At 43.0% G+C, this 14,722-nt stretch overlaps 1 long non-coding RNA gene across 1 annotated transcript in view; it reads left to right on the top strand.

The window, feature by feature from the left end:
- LOC138363939 (uncharacterized) overlaps positions 1–6,903 on the top strand; it is a 134,817-nt gene extending 127,914 nt beyond the window's left edge. The window contains exon 4 of the long non-coding RNA XR_011228277.1: positions 2,605–6,903. This is a non-coding gene — a long non-coding RNA (uncharacterized lncRNA). The remainder of the gene's footprint in view (positions 1–2,604) is intronic.
- The last annotated feature ends 7,819 nt before the right edge of the window (positions 6,904–14,722 follow it).

The following is a 14,722-nucleotide window of genomic DNA, read 5'->3' as shown; positions in this document are numbered from 1 at the left end:
AGCATCAACCCCTTCCCGGGATCCCTCTGGTACTTCTGTCCCGCACTTCCAGAGGTTTTCGGCCTCCCGCATCGCGCCCCATTAGGTGCGGGAGGCCATTGCGGCTCGAGGCCATCTCCTGCATGACCTAGATTGTGCCTCAATAATGGATCCTGCCTCATTTGTGATTGGTTTTTCCTTTCCTTACTGGGTGCGTTACGAGGTTCTGGAGTCATCCTCTTTGGCAGAATAGCCTATATTTTCAATGGCGGCATGGCATACGTTCTGTCGGTCCCACATGCTTGAGTGGCGAGAGGCCCTGATGGTTATTCAGGTTTACCCGGGGGGCGAGATTGAATGCTTCACTGCTTGTTTGTTCGTCCCTGCCCTTCTTTGGGATGTCGGCCTGTGTAACTTTGCGTACAGGTTCCCTCCCTTTCGGCTGCCCTGGTTGCTGAGGATTTACTCATCCGTGACCATTAGGCTTCGGTCTTGCGTTTCTTTTCCCTTCTCAAGCTGTCTTCGGACTGGCTTAAGGAGGACATGGAGGCGTTGGTTGCTGATCCTGGTTCTGGTGCATTGGTCGCAGTGGTGCGGGCGTCAGCTGCCTTGTTGAAGCTGTTTGTGCCAATCCTAAGGGAGGCAGAGTCTCTGTTTTTTGCTTCTCGTTTTGGGTGCCATCAGGCGGTGCTTGCTCAATCCTTAGAATCCGCTTGAGCTCTGGCTCTTAGGTTTTCTCTGCCCATTTTGCCCTTTCTTTTTGCACAGTATGCGATGGTGCAGTTTCTGCAAACGGAGGTTTCTAGTTGTCCTCCCATGTCGGACTTTTTGGTTCTTAGGGGGGGGCCCGTGGGGTTTCTTTCCAAAAAGGTCATGCCCAGGGCTCGAGGTTGCTCTTATCGTGGTATGCCAGTGGTGCCAATTTCAGAGTCGGAACAGCCTTCCGGGCCGACGTCGTCTGGTTGGCGCGGTAATCGCTCTGCTCATCTATCAGCTTTTCATAAGGGGCTTCGGCCCTTTTGTTGGTCATCCTATTGACGAGGCAATTGGGAGGGAGAGGTTCGTGCAGTTTGCCCCTGCCTGGTCCCACGATTTGTCGGCTTTTCAAGTCGCTTCATGCAGCTTGCAGTGACATTGGGTGGCCCCTCCTTCTTCGGGGGGCTCGGAGCTGGCAGGGCAGGCTTTCTCTCTGTTGGGTCACCTTGGAGTGGGTTTGCTTGGGTGTGGACAAAAGTCCTCATCCCTCAGGTCGGTTTCCCACCTGTTTCCGGTTCTGAAAAGAGACTGTGCAGACAATGCGGTACATTCTGGACTTGTTCAATCTGAACCCCTGGGTCTATTGCTCCTGCTTTTGGATGACTTCTTTGTCCCAGGTCCGGCTTCTCTTGGAACTGGGCGCTTGGATGGTGTCCCTGGAGCGAGTGGCAACCACCTCCCGGGAAAGTCCCTCTTGTTTTTATCTTTGGTTAAGTAGCTCCAGGGAGCCAAAGGGGCTCCCCCAGAAAACCAGCGTTGAATGTAATGAAACACCATTTTTTGGGTTAGACCCGGAGTCTTCCCGGCAACCCTCCCTTCCTCTGGTCGGAGGTTTTTCGCAGTTTTTGACATCCAGCCTCTGAACTTGGGGATGATAGCTGGTGTGGGAGGTCTGGAGCTCCCCATTCCCCCTTCTGCGGAAGGGGGGAGCTGCACTGACAGCGGCACGGAGATGGTTGTGACATCATGCTCGTTTGTTAGTTTTTAGTTTGGAGAGTTCTTCTCAACAGTTTGGCTTTCAGTAGCAATTTTTTAACCAGATAGGTAGGTACCCCAAAACAAACCCTTTCTTGGGTGCCTGTCTCGGTCGATGGCAGACATAGAATGCTTCCAACCTCACGAGGCTTTCTATAGGCCATTGCTCCTCGTGCCTCTCTGAGGTGGGGCCTAGGTTCTGGTTTGTGGTCCCTGTTAGGCCTAAGAACTCCATTCACTTGGCTGATGCCACGGTCTAATATGCTCATATCAGCCCGGATAGCTCTAGGGAGCCTCTGGTCTCACCCAGAAAATGGCATTTCATTACATCAATGCTGGTCTTTTAGGTTCAGATAGACAGTTGGTCAACCATCTCTTTCCTGTAGAATCTCTGTGATTCATAAAAACTAAGTAGATTTGTTACACAGGATCTTCCTGTTCGATAACCATACCGTCTGTCCATTTTTATGTCATTATTGTACTCTCCAGGTGTAATACCCATTCTTGTGTTAACAACAATGGATCAACCCATTTGGTGTTAGCTATTTTTTTCTAATGTTTTAACTACCATACTTGTTAATGATATGGGTCTATAATTTAGAGGGTCTTCTCGGATACCATTTTTGTAGATTGGAATTATGTTTGCCATTTTCCATATACTGTATCTGCTAAGATTCCTGTGCGCAGGGATTGGTACCTGTTAGCAGTCTGCTGGCTGATATATTTTACCTATACTGTATATCTTTGTTTTATTTGGAGAAAGAACCATTATAGTATTGAAATTATTAAAAAAAAAATCCTATTTGGGAAATCTTTACTAGATTTCGAAGATTCTGTATTTGGTATTTGTTGACTTTAAACGACTTGGTAATCTCTCAATCTTTTCTTTCACAGCTCCTACGGTCACCAGAAGAATAATACATGCAGTGCCAGAAACCAGTGGCATTGAATAATACCTGCAGTGCCAGGACCCAGTGGTGTTGAATAATACCTGCAGTGTCAGCCTCCACACACACTGTCAGATATACTGCATACATGTTGTCAGCAGCATTATGAAACACATTATGGTGTAAGAAATACTACATGTAAATGGGTAAGACTGTCTTCAGCACACTCATGTGAATGACTACATGTATTATCAATATGTTATGCATTATTAACATCTCATGCACTATGGTAACAAAGGAAATGTGTATTTAAATTAAATTTGGTGTATCATTAATATAAAAATCTCGATATTTATTAGCTCATTGTGTATGTGGTACAGTATTGTTTTTAATACTATTGTTTGGCAAGAATACATTTTAAGATTTTCAAATTAATTATTTTTATTATCAGGTTCTAATATAAAAAAAGTTTAATATATATTTTCAGTTTTAAAACATTTCGTACTTTTTCTCCTATGTGAGCCATTGTAAATGTTGAGAAAGCATTAAAATAAATAATCTTTATACTGTACAGTAATTATGATTTTTTTCTTAGGTAATTTGCTCTTAAGCTCAAAAGGCTCTCCAAATAAGATAATATATCAGTGTTCTTAATGCTCAGAATTTATTTATTTATTCACATATTTACATGACTGTATTGGGGATTTAAAAATAACAATGTGCATGGTACATTGGATCAGTAAGTTCTTGTAAAAATCACATACATATATGTTTGCAAATGACAAACCACATGAGGGTCCACTGTACCTGACTCTTGTGCTATGGTTATATTTATAATAAGACATCCATCAGTTCTGTGGTTATATTTATAATAAGACATCCATCAGTTCTGTGGTTATATTTATAATAAGACATCCATCAGTTCTGTGGTTATATTTATAAGAGAACATCCCTCAATTCTCTGATCATATTTATAATAAGACATTCCTCAGTTTTTTGGTTATATTTATTATAAGACATTCCTCTGTTCTGTGGTTATATATATAATAAGACATCCCTCAGTTTTTTGGTTATATTTATAATAAGACATCCCAAATTCTGTGGTCATATTTGTAATAAGGTTCTGTAGTGAAACATCTTAATACTGTGGCAGTATTTATAATAAACCATCCCTCTCTGCTGTTGCTATATGTACAGTATGATAAATCAGTATAATTATAAATAAATTTATAATATATTTAATTTTCCTATACAAAGACATTTTGTTAAATCTTAAAAAAAAAAAAAATTGCCACAGGATTTGTTTGTAATGTTTACAAAGTTATACACGGACACTAACTTTCCTGCTGGTGAACGCATGTGGAGACGTAGATTTGTATGTTTGCTTTTACACTTGCTGATTCACAGGAAATATTGTAGAGTATATTTTATGTCTAGCACATTTTATAATATAATAAGCACAATATTATCTCACTATTTATGAATAATACCAGTGGTTTACATATTGTAACATTTTTCCATTCTCTTGTGTCTTTGACAAGTAATTAAATTACTTTATATTCCTACAAAAGTTAATTAGATTATTCCAATTGCTTATCTGATATTGAGTGCCATCTGTTGACAACAGAGTTAACACTATAACCTATGTGCTCTATTCTGGTTACTCTATACTGATTGCTATATAGTTATCTTGAGATAATTTCAGGGCTTTAGTGTCCCCGCGGCCCGGTCCTCGACCAGGCCTCCACCCCCAGGAAGCAGCCCGTGACAGCTGACTAACACCCAGGTACCTATTTTACTGCTAGGTAACAGGGGCATAGGGTGAAAGAAACTGCCCATTGTTTCTCGCCGGCGCCCGGGATCGAACCCAGGATCACAGGATTACAAGTCCAGCGTGCTGTCCGCTCGGCCGACCGGCTCCCTAGTTACTTGAATTATTTATGTATCCGACAGTCCAAGTGTTTTTGGCATCTCTTAACAATATTTGCTTTAGTAATAAATAAAAGCTCATGCATTTAAAATATATCAAATATATTACTAAGATTTATAAAGAACACAACAATTTATAAAGGAGACAAATACTAGTAATAATTGTCTACAAGACTTAACTAATGAAATGTAGAATATTTCATTAGATAATACTTGCTTTTTGGATCAAATAGCTGTAAAGGTTTATACAATCAAGAAAACTGTACAAATATTTATTAAAAAGAAAAATGTCATCAGTGTTGAATGTTCAAAATTATATTATGAAAACATCTCACATAATAGCATACAAAACATTTAGAGAAAAAAAATAAATACATTGTCTAAACTACTTTCAAAATATCAAAATTTATATAAGTGACCATTCAGGAGAAAAGTCATGTCACTGTAGAATGTGTCTGAAAGACTTTAAAAATAAATTATGGCTAATAACACACACACAAGGATTCATACAGGAGAGAAACCATATCACTGTTCAGTGTGTCAAAAAGACTTCTCACTTAAATCAAATCTAAGAATACACATGAGGATTCATACAGGAGAGAAACCATATCACTGTTCAGAGTGTCAAAAATACTTTTCACAAAAATCAGGTCTAAGAATACACATGAGGATTCATACAGGAGAGAAACCATATCACTGTTCAGTATGTCAAAAAAACTTTACACGAAAATCACATCTAATAACACACATGAGGATTCATACAGGAGAGAAACCATATCACTGTGCAGAATGTCAAAAAGACTTTTCACACAAATTATCTCTAATAATACACATGAGGATTCATACAGGAGAGAAACCATATCACTGTTCAGAATGTCAAAAAGACTTTTCACACAAATTATCTCTAATAACACACATGAGGATTCATACAGGAGAGAAACCATATCACTGTTCAGTGTGTCAAAAAGACTTTTCACAAAAATTATCTCTAATAACACACATGAGGATTCATACAGGAGAGAAACCATATCACTGTTCAGAATGTCGAAAAGACTTTTCACAAAAATTCTCTCTAATAACACACATGAGGATTCATACAGGAGAGAAACCATATCACTGTTCAGAATGTCAAAAATACTTTTCACAAAAATCAGGTCTAATAACACACATGAGGATTCATACAGGAGAGAATGCATATCACTGTTCAGAGTGTCAAAAAGACTTTTCACAAAAATCAGATCTAATAAGACACATGAGGATTCATACAGGAGAGAAACCATATCACTGTTCAGTATGTCAAAAAAACTTTACTCGAAAATCAAATCTAATAACACACATGAGGATTCATACAAAAGAGAAACCATATCACTGTTCAATATGTCAAAAAGACTTTTCAAAAAAAATTTCTCTAATAACACACATGAGGATTCATACAGGAGAGAAACCATATCACTGTTCAGTATGTCAAAAAAACTTTACACGAAAATCACATCTAATAACACACATGAGGATTCATACAGGAGAGAAACCATATCACTGTTCAGAATGTCAAAAAGACTTTTCACACAAATTATCTCTAATAACACACATGAGGATTCATACAGGAGAGAAACCATATCACTGTTCAGTGTGTCAAAAAGACTTTTCACAAAAATTATCTCTAATAACACACATGAGGATTCATACAGGAGAGAAACCATATCACTGTTCAGAATGTCGAAAAGACTTTTCACAAAAATTCTCTCTAATAACACACATGAGGATTCATACAGGAGAGAAACCATATCACTGTTCAGAATGTCAAAAATACTTTTCACAAAAATCAGGTCTAAGAATACACATGAGGATTCATACAGGAGAGAAACCATATCACTGTTCAGTATGTCAAAAAGACTTTTCACAAAAATCAAATCTAATAAAGCACATTAGGATTCATACAGCATAAGAGTCATTTAAATATTGTCAAAAACACACAGAAATCACAATAGCGTGATGCATCAATGAACAAATCCACAAGGACCGTGACGAGGATTTGAACCTATGTCCGAGATCATCCCAGACGCTGCCTTATCGACTGAGCTACGACATGGTAAAAAGAGTTGAAACCAGAAGTTTTACTGAACTTACTTGAATCCTGCAGCGTCTCCGAGACACAAACCAGGGCTTTACACAGCTCCCCTCATGCACTCTAGCTATGTCAATAGGCCGTTCTACCTCTTCTGACGTAGGTTCGAATCCTCGTCACGGCCCTTGTGGATTTGTTCATTGAAGCATCACGCTATTGTAATTTGTGTGTGTAATGAAGTGAGGGGAAGAGGTAGAACAACCAAAGAACTCCCTCCCAAAAGAAAACAATAAAACTTACTTGGCGTGGTTATTACTTTCTCTTTTCCCCTCCAGCTTTTACTGCGCATAACTCTACTGCTCTCTTGATCTGTCGTGATATTCCCTTCATCGCCCGACTTTTTCAGTCACCCATTCAGTGTTTTGTGGTTCGTATCTTTGTGAGTAAATGGTATACAGTCTGTTCCGTTTATCTCCCCTCAAATTTTACGCTTTCTCTTCATGATCCTAAACACTTGTTGGACTCTTTACCAGAGCCTGTGCTCCTTTTGGATGATTTTAACTGTCAGCATACCCTCTGGGGAGATATTCTGACAAACACCCGGGGACACCTTCTTGAACCATTTGTGCTCACTTCTCTTCCTTTATAACTAGTGAATTCTGGTGAACCCACTCATGTTGATTCCCCACCTTTTCCTGTATTGATCTTTCTGCTCATCTTCTCTTTATATGGACTTCACCTGGTGGGTTCTTGATGACCTACATAACAGTGACCTTTTCCCCATCCTTCTCACTTTTCTTCTCACTCTCCCCTCTCTTTCCCTAGGTGGAAGTTTGACAAGGCTGTTTGGAACCTCTTTACCTTTGTGTTACTCTTTCCGACCTCTCTGATTTTCCTCTTTCCCGAGCCCCCCTCCTCCTTTCATGACACAGTTTTTGATGCTGCCCTCAGCTCTGTTCCTCGCTCTACCTCCCGGGGTGCACAGAAGTGCGTTCCCTGGTGGAATGCAGCCTGTGCTCAGGCTGTCCTCTGTAAGCGTGCGGCCAAGAAGAAATACCGTTGTTGACGGACGCCTGATTCTTTGCTTTTGCGTCAGAAGTCAAGTGTGGTGGCCCATAGGGCCATCTGTACAACTAAGAGTGAGAGTTGAAGATCTTTCATTTGCACTATTATGTCTAACACCCCTCTGCCCCTGATCTGGGAGGAAATCTGCAAGTTAGTGGGTAAGTTTTTTCCAGATGTCTTGCCAGTTCTTCACCTCTGTGGTTCTATTGTTGCAGATCCGGTCTCGGTCAAAACCGAACTGGGTTCACACTTTTCAACTGTTAGCTCCGATTCTCATCTTCCTCCTTTCCTTACTCTTAAGCCTCTTCTTGAATCTTGTCACTTAGATTTTCAAACGCCTCTTCATCTTCTTTATAACGCTCCTTTCTCTTTCAGAACTCCAGTCTGCCCTGGCCTTCTGTGGTTCTACAGTGGCGGGTTCAGATGATATTCATTATGTAATACTTTGACATCTCCCTCCATACACATTTCAGTATTTACTGAATGTTTATAACAGTGTCTGGGAGTTGTCATCAGTTCCCAAGGCCTGACTTGAGGCGGTTCTTCTTCCTATTTGAAAACCTAGTTCTCTGTGGTCATTCCCTAAAGACTTTCGCTCCATTGCTTTAACGAGTTGTGTCTGCAACCTCTTTAAATGTATGGTCAGTGTCAGTCTGATATGGTTCTTGGAATGCTATCACCCCCTCTCTCCTTCTCAATTTGGCTTTCGCAAGTGTTGCTGCATGACTGATGTTCTGAACTTAAAGGTCTATGTTTGTACTACATTTGCTATGAAGACCTTCGTGGTTGCAGTCCTTTTTGACCTGGAAAAGGCGTATGACACCACCTGGAGATACCACATTCTGTTCCAACTCTGTTCTTTGGGCTTCGTGGCACTCTCCCTCTCTAACTCAAGATCTTCCTCTCTTGTCGTTCCCTTAGAATGAGATTCTAAGGGAACCTCTCTGCCTCTTTTCGGCAATACGAAGGTGTACCTCTAGGTTGTGCTCTGAGCACTACTATTTTCCTGGTAACCCTCAATGGTCTTCTTTCCTCCCATCCCTCTGGCATTTTCTCAGCTCTCTATGTTGATGATCTTACCCTCTGCTGTCAAGGTGATGACTCGCCTTTTCTGCAATGGCGGCTTCAACTTGCGATTGATGCCATGTCGTCCTGGGCCACCAATCATGGCTTCAAGTTCAATCCAACTAAGACTTGTGCTATGACCTTTACTCGGAAGCAGGTCGTTCTTCGACCCCACTCTGTCCACTTTATAGTAATCCTCTTTTATAAAGGATTCTGTTAAACTTTTTGGGTTAATCTTTGACACTTGCTTGTCTTGATCACCCCATATCTCTTACCTTCGAGTTGAATGCTTCAAAGCCCTTAACTTACTAAGGTGGTCTTGTCCCATACTTCCTGGGGAGCGGAAAGGCGCATGCTGCTCTCTTTACATTCCTTTCTCATGCTGTCTAAACTCAATTATGGCTGTCTTGCTTACTCTTCTGCCTCCCACCCCCCCCCCCCTCCCTGTTCAGCTTGTTGATGCAATGAGGGAGGCTTAGTGGGCGGCTGCTGGAGTGTAATGCTCCTTTGGACAGTCCTCTGCCCTTTTGTAGCCTTGTGCTCCTGCTGCTATCCTCTCTAATTGTGCTGAACAACTTTTCCTTTTCCTTCTGTTTCGTTTTTCTCCCCCCTCTTCTCCTATCTGCTTGTCGTTTCCTGCCGACCTTTTGCTTGTTTTGGTTATTCCTTTGGACTTCTTCTATTTTGACGCCCGGGTGCTTGAGGAGGCATACTCTTGCACCCGTAGAACTGTAGTACCCAAAGTCGAGAGCGAGGGGAAACCTTTTATTGTCAATCCTCCTTTCATCACTGAACACGATCTCGACAGACTGATGGTTCTTAAGGTGGCGTTTGTTGGGCGTATACTCACGACACAGCCCTAGGAGGCCCCGGCGTGATCAGCAATAGCGTCTTGTTGGGTGTCCTGCCTCTAACTGTGGCTTCATGGTGGGTGTGGGGGCACATTTGTGAATGAATGTTTCTTTTTTGTCCTCATGTTAAATTCTGTTTCTCCTTTACCTTCTCAGGCTCGTGGGGTGGGCAACCAAGCCCCCCGAGTCGGTCTGTGTTGGAAGACCGGGCTCTGCAGCCTCCGCTGCATTGGGCCCCGACCCTGCTCCTCCTTTGGCCTGAATGTTTTGGCATTAATGTGCATTTACAAAGGTGAAATGTAATTCTGATCAGCTTCCATATATACTTTATACACATACATATACACACACACACATACCTACATATACATATATACACACACACATGCATTTGTCTCTTTTACTCTGACAGGGTGAGATAGCTGATAGAGAAACTAGTGTGCAATTAAGTGCTTAATCACTGAAGGTGATTAAGGTGTTTTTACAAGTTCAGGTTATATAGTTACATCACATACATACATTGAGTAATTGATACATTACATGGTTAATGTTGGGTACAAGTCCAATATATCAAGTGTTCCAGTACTCGTATAGTAATTACACAGTTCAGCATACCTTAGCCCAAGAGGGCGAAAGTCAGTCAATCTACAATATAATGTTCAAGAGAGTGCATGTTTTCTCTTTCACAAAGTTGACACATTGTGTACTCGACATTTGGGTTTTGAGGAAGCTGCCAGATACGTCTATATCCCAAGCGTATTCTGGCCACTATAACATCACATTGCCAGATTCTTGTTCTATTAGTCCCATATGTGAATGTCTCCTCACGATATCCATCATAATATTTAATGCTACAACTTTCAGGTCTTTGTGAATTTGTTAGGGTGGTGAGATCTGCATTAGATATTTGTTTAAGTATTCTCTTTGTCACTGCTAATGAAACACCCATATCAATTTCTACCACTGGTTTTCTACAGGCTGTCTTTGCAAGCATATCAACAGTGTCATGCCTTGAGATGCCAACATGTGATGGTATCCATAGGAATTTAATTTCAAATCTGTTTTCTTTAGCAGCTAAAACATTCATTCGAATATCACTGACTATTTTCTGGGTGTCACTACTATGTGAGTTCAATGCCAGGAGTGCACTCTGCGAGTCACAGTATATAAGTCCACTGCCTTTGTCTTTTAAAAATTCAGTGGCAAGGTATATGCCTGCAAGTTTGGTTTGAGTTGTACTTGCCCAGTCATTGACGTGCTTCATTGCTGTGTGTGTTCAAATATATTACATGCACATTCGGTACATCGTCCACATTCTTCTACAGAGCCGTCGGTATAGCACTGATACACATCGTTACCCATACTCTGAGTACGTTCAGTGATGCTTTTCAGTGTTAACTGTTTTAATAATGTAGAGTGCACATTATCCTAATTGCATTGTCCCTCTTACGGTCGTGCACATCCTTGTTGAATGTCCTGACTTCCGGGACGAGCGTGTGTCTTGTTTTCCGACCATCCCTTGCGGTCGTTTGTATCTCGATGGTATTCTTGGTGACTCGGATACTTTTGATATCGTTCGCCTTATGCGTTTCTGTTCTCGTATTAGCGTCCTTGGTGATATTTAGCGCCCTCTGATTATCCAACACATTTGATGGTGCTACATAACCTTCTCGGTTTGTTGCCTTCTTTTTGATAATTACTTACTTCTGCTTTTCCCTCAACTCTTCGTCGTCTTGATGCTCTTCACTGTACTAGGCTACGCCTCAGTTCTGGTGCCTTTCGTTTGATTCCTGCCCAGAGCCTGTATGTTGTAACCGGCATCCTGTGTCTACAGGATCAGTGTGATCATTACTGTCTTCGCTACTTTGCGTGGTCCCTACAACACCTTCACTCTCACTAATGTCGTACTTTGACCATTACCCCTCCTGTGGACCCTGTTCCCTTTCACCACATTCCTCTTTCTGCGTGACTGTCTTGCTGGCAAGGTTCTCTCGGATCGTCTTGCCAATGTTTTTCCTTGTGTCGTTCCGTCTTTGCCCCTATAGTGGGTTCCTATTCCTAAGTTTTGACCCCACATGAGTAAAAAGCTTTTACCCCTCCTGCAGTTCTGAAATGAATTTTCCTTGCTCACTTTTATTCACACTCCTGCTTTATCTCTATCTTCACAGATGTATCCAAGTCTGCCGATAATGTAGGCTACTCTGTTTTATTTCCTGACTGCACCTGTATGTGTCGCCTGCCTCTGGAGGCATCTTCATGGCAGAACTCTATGTAATTTTGAATGCTCTTCGTCAACTGCTTTCTCGCTGTCAATCTTCCTTTGTTGTAGTAGACTCGCAGTGCCCTAATGGCTCTGGAGTCCTCTAATCCTGTCCATCCTGTAGTCGTCAAAATTCAATAATGACTGTTTCTTATCTCCTGTAGATTTCAGACAGTCGAGTTTTGCTGGGTTCCCAGTCATATAGGCGTTTCCTTAAATGCGCATGCTGATGCTGTTGTGAAGAAGGCTAGCCGCACTTGACCCATTTCCCGCAAAGGTGTTCCTTATTTCGACTTCTACCCAGTTATTCATTCCTCAATCCTTGCCCGGTGACAGGATCACTGATCTTCTGTTACTGGTACCAAGCTGCGTGCGCTTAAGGGTAGCATGTCACCACGGCCTTTCTCTTACCACCAAAACCGGCGGTGGGAAACGGCTCTCGCGAGATTATGTATTGGTCATACCCGTTTAACCACTTAACTGCGCAAACCGAGTATTCTCGGTCGGCGGGAAACTGCGCCAACCGAGAAAACTCTGGTTTTTCGGTACCAATTCTAAATGTGTACGAGGTTGGTTGTGTACGAAATGGACTCTTAGGATCTCTAGTGAGAGGCAGCCATCTTTGAAAAAATTCCCAGAATGCCCTAGGGCTACTGGCTGGGTTAGTACTGAATAAGCAACCATGGGTGGCGCACGCGCCTCTGGCTCCCAAACACCTGTCTGAGGTGGTGTTGAAAGATCGTGCTCTGTCGGTGAAATTCAAACCTTATTGTTTTAAGAACATAAGGGTCATAATATTGGTGAAGCTATGCACAATAAGGACCTAACACAAAGGTCGGATGCAAGTGATACAGCACCTATGAGGACGATACAGCGAGCGTATCCAGTTGTAGCTCTGAGCGTCACCCTTGCAATCCTATGCTATCTACAATATATTTAGATGATACATAGACGAATCGTTTTCTGCCTTCAGTGATGATGCATCTGATACAAGTAGCATAGATGAACAGTGTTAGTGGCTTCCATGGTGGTGTTTTCCATAGATATTTTCAAGAATACCTGAATCTCTTCCTAACTGACGGACACTCTTTGAGGCTAGCTGAATCTCTTTCTGACTGACAGACACTCGTGAGGCAAGCTGAATCTTTTCCTGTGAGGGATCATACAAAGCGACCTTTTCAAGACTACCTTACAAATTGATCTTTTTCAATAACCTTATCAATACTACCTTATGCTTTACAAGCTTGGCCCCCTCCCCGCTCCTCGTTGATGCCGTGAGGGGGCTTAGTGGGTGGCTGCCAGAGTGTGATGCTCCTTGGGGCAGTCCTCTGTCCTTTTGTAGCCTTGTGGTCCTGCTGCCGTCCTCCAATTGTGCTGAGCGACTTTTCCCTTCCCTTCTGTTTCATTTTTCTGCCCCCTCTTCTCCTATCTGCTTGTCGTTTCCTGCCGACCCTTTTGCTTGTTTTGGTTATTTCTTTGGACTTCCTCTATTTTGACTCCCGGGTGCTTGAGGAGGCATACTCTTGCATCTGTAGAACTGTAGTACCTAACGTCGAGAGCGAGGGGAACCTTTTATTGTCAATCCCCCTTTCGTCACTGAACCCGATCTCGACGGACTGTCGGTTCTTAAGGCGGCGGTTGTGGAGCGTATACTCGTGATGCACCCCTAGGAGGCCCAGGCATGATCGGCTATAGCTTCTTGTTGGGTGTCCTGCCTCTAATTGTGGCTCCATGGTGGGTGTGGGGGCACATTCGTGAATTAATATTTCTTTTTCGTAGCGATGTTAACCGATGTTTCAGTTTCTGCTTTACCTTCTCAGGCTCGTGGGGTGAGCGACCAAGCCCCCGAGTCCGTCTGTGTTGGAAGACCGGGCTCTGTAGCCTCTACTGCATTGGGCCCTGACCTTGCTCCTCCTTTGGATTCTGACCCCTCCCTTCGGCTCCCCTCCCTCCTCTGTGGTTGGGTCGAACCCCAAGCCCCCAGTGGTGACTACCTCGTCCCCTGGCACGGCTCCGTCTCTAGTTGTAACTACTGCTCCTTTTAACCCCCCTCTTTCTCTGGGGGTTCTCAACGCCATCCACGACACGGCCGCCCTCGCCCGATTCCTTCCTGTTCTGATACCTATCAAGCCTTGTTTGGTCCCGCTTCGTTTGCCAAATATTTTGATCTCCTCCCTCTTGATCCTGCGCCTCCTGATGATTTCTCCCTCCATCGACATCTCGTTGATTCTTTGGTTGCCTCTATTACCTTCAACCCCACTCGTCTTGGTACACGTGTCATTGCTGCTCCTTCTCAGGATGCAGCTTCCCGCTTGGCTGCCTTATCCTGCCTTGGCGAGACTCCTGTTCGGGTCTCAAAGAATGCTCAGTTGAATGCCAGTGTTGGCACTATTCTCCTCCCGCCCCATGTTGCGACCGGTGTTCGGAATCTGCTGGACTTCCACGACGATATTCGACATATCCTTGATGCCCAGGGCCATTCTATTATCCAGGCGGACATGTTTACTCGTCCCCCTCGTGGTAGTCACCGTGAACCCCTTCGGGTTATGAAGATTACCTTTGATGGTCGGACCCTTCCACCCTCTGTCATTCTTGCTGGTGCCAGGTGCTCTGTCCGGGAGTACATTCCTTCTCCTAGGCTCTGTAACAAGTGCTGGAGGTTTGGGCATGGTGCCCTCCGCTGCTCTGGGACTGTCTCTCTGTCCTTTGTGTGGTGGCGAAGGTTACTCTAAGTCGAAGTGCACTTCTCCCCAGGCTCGTTGCCTCAACTGCAGTGAGGCCCATCCTACCTTCTCCCGTGCGTGTGTCCATTACAAGCTTGAGGCAGCCGTCCTCAACTTGAAGCACCGGGAGCATTTATCTTTTCCCTCTTTATGCTAATATCTCTTAT

Source organism: Procambarus clarkii, chromosome 12 (assembly GCF_040958095.1).
Source record: "Procambarus clarkii isolate CNS0578487 chromosome 12, FALCON_Pclarkii_2.0, whole genome shotgun sequence".
Lineage (NCBI taxonomy): Eukaryota > Metazoa > Arthropoda > Malacostraca > Decapoda > Cambaridae > Procambarus > Procambarus clarkii.
This window is presented reverse-complemented; position numbering and strand designations above follow the sequence as displayed.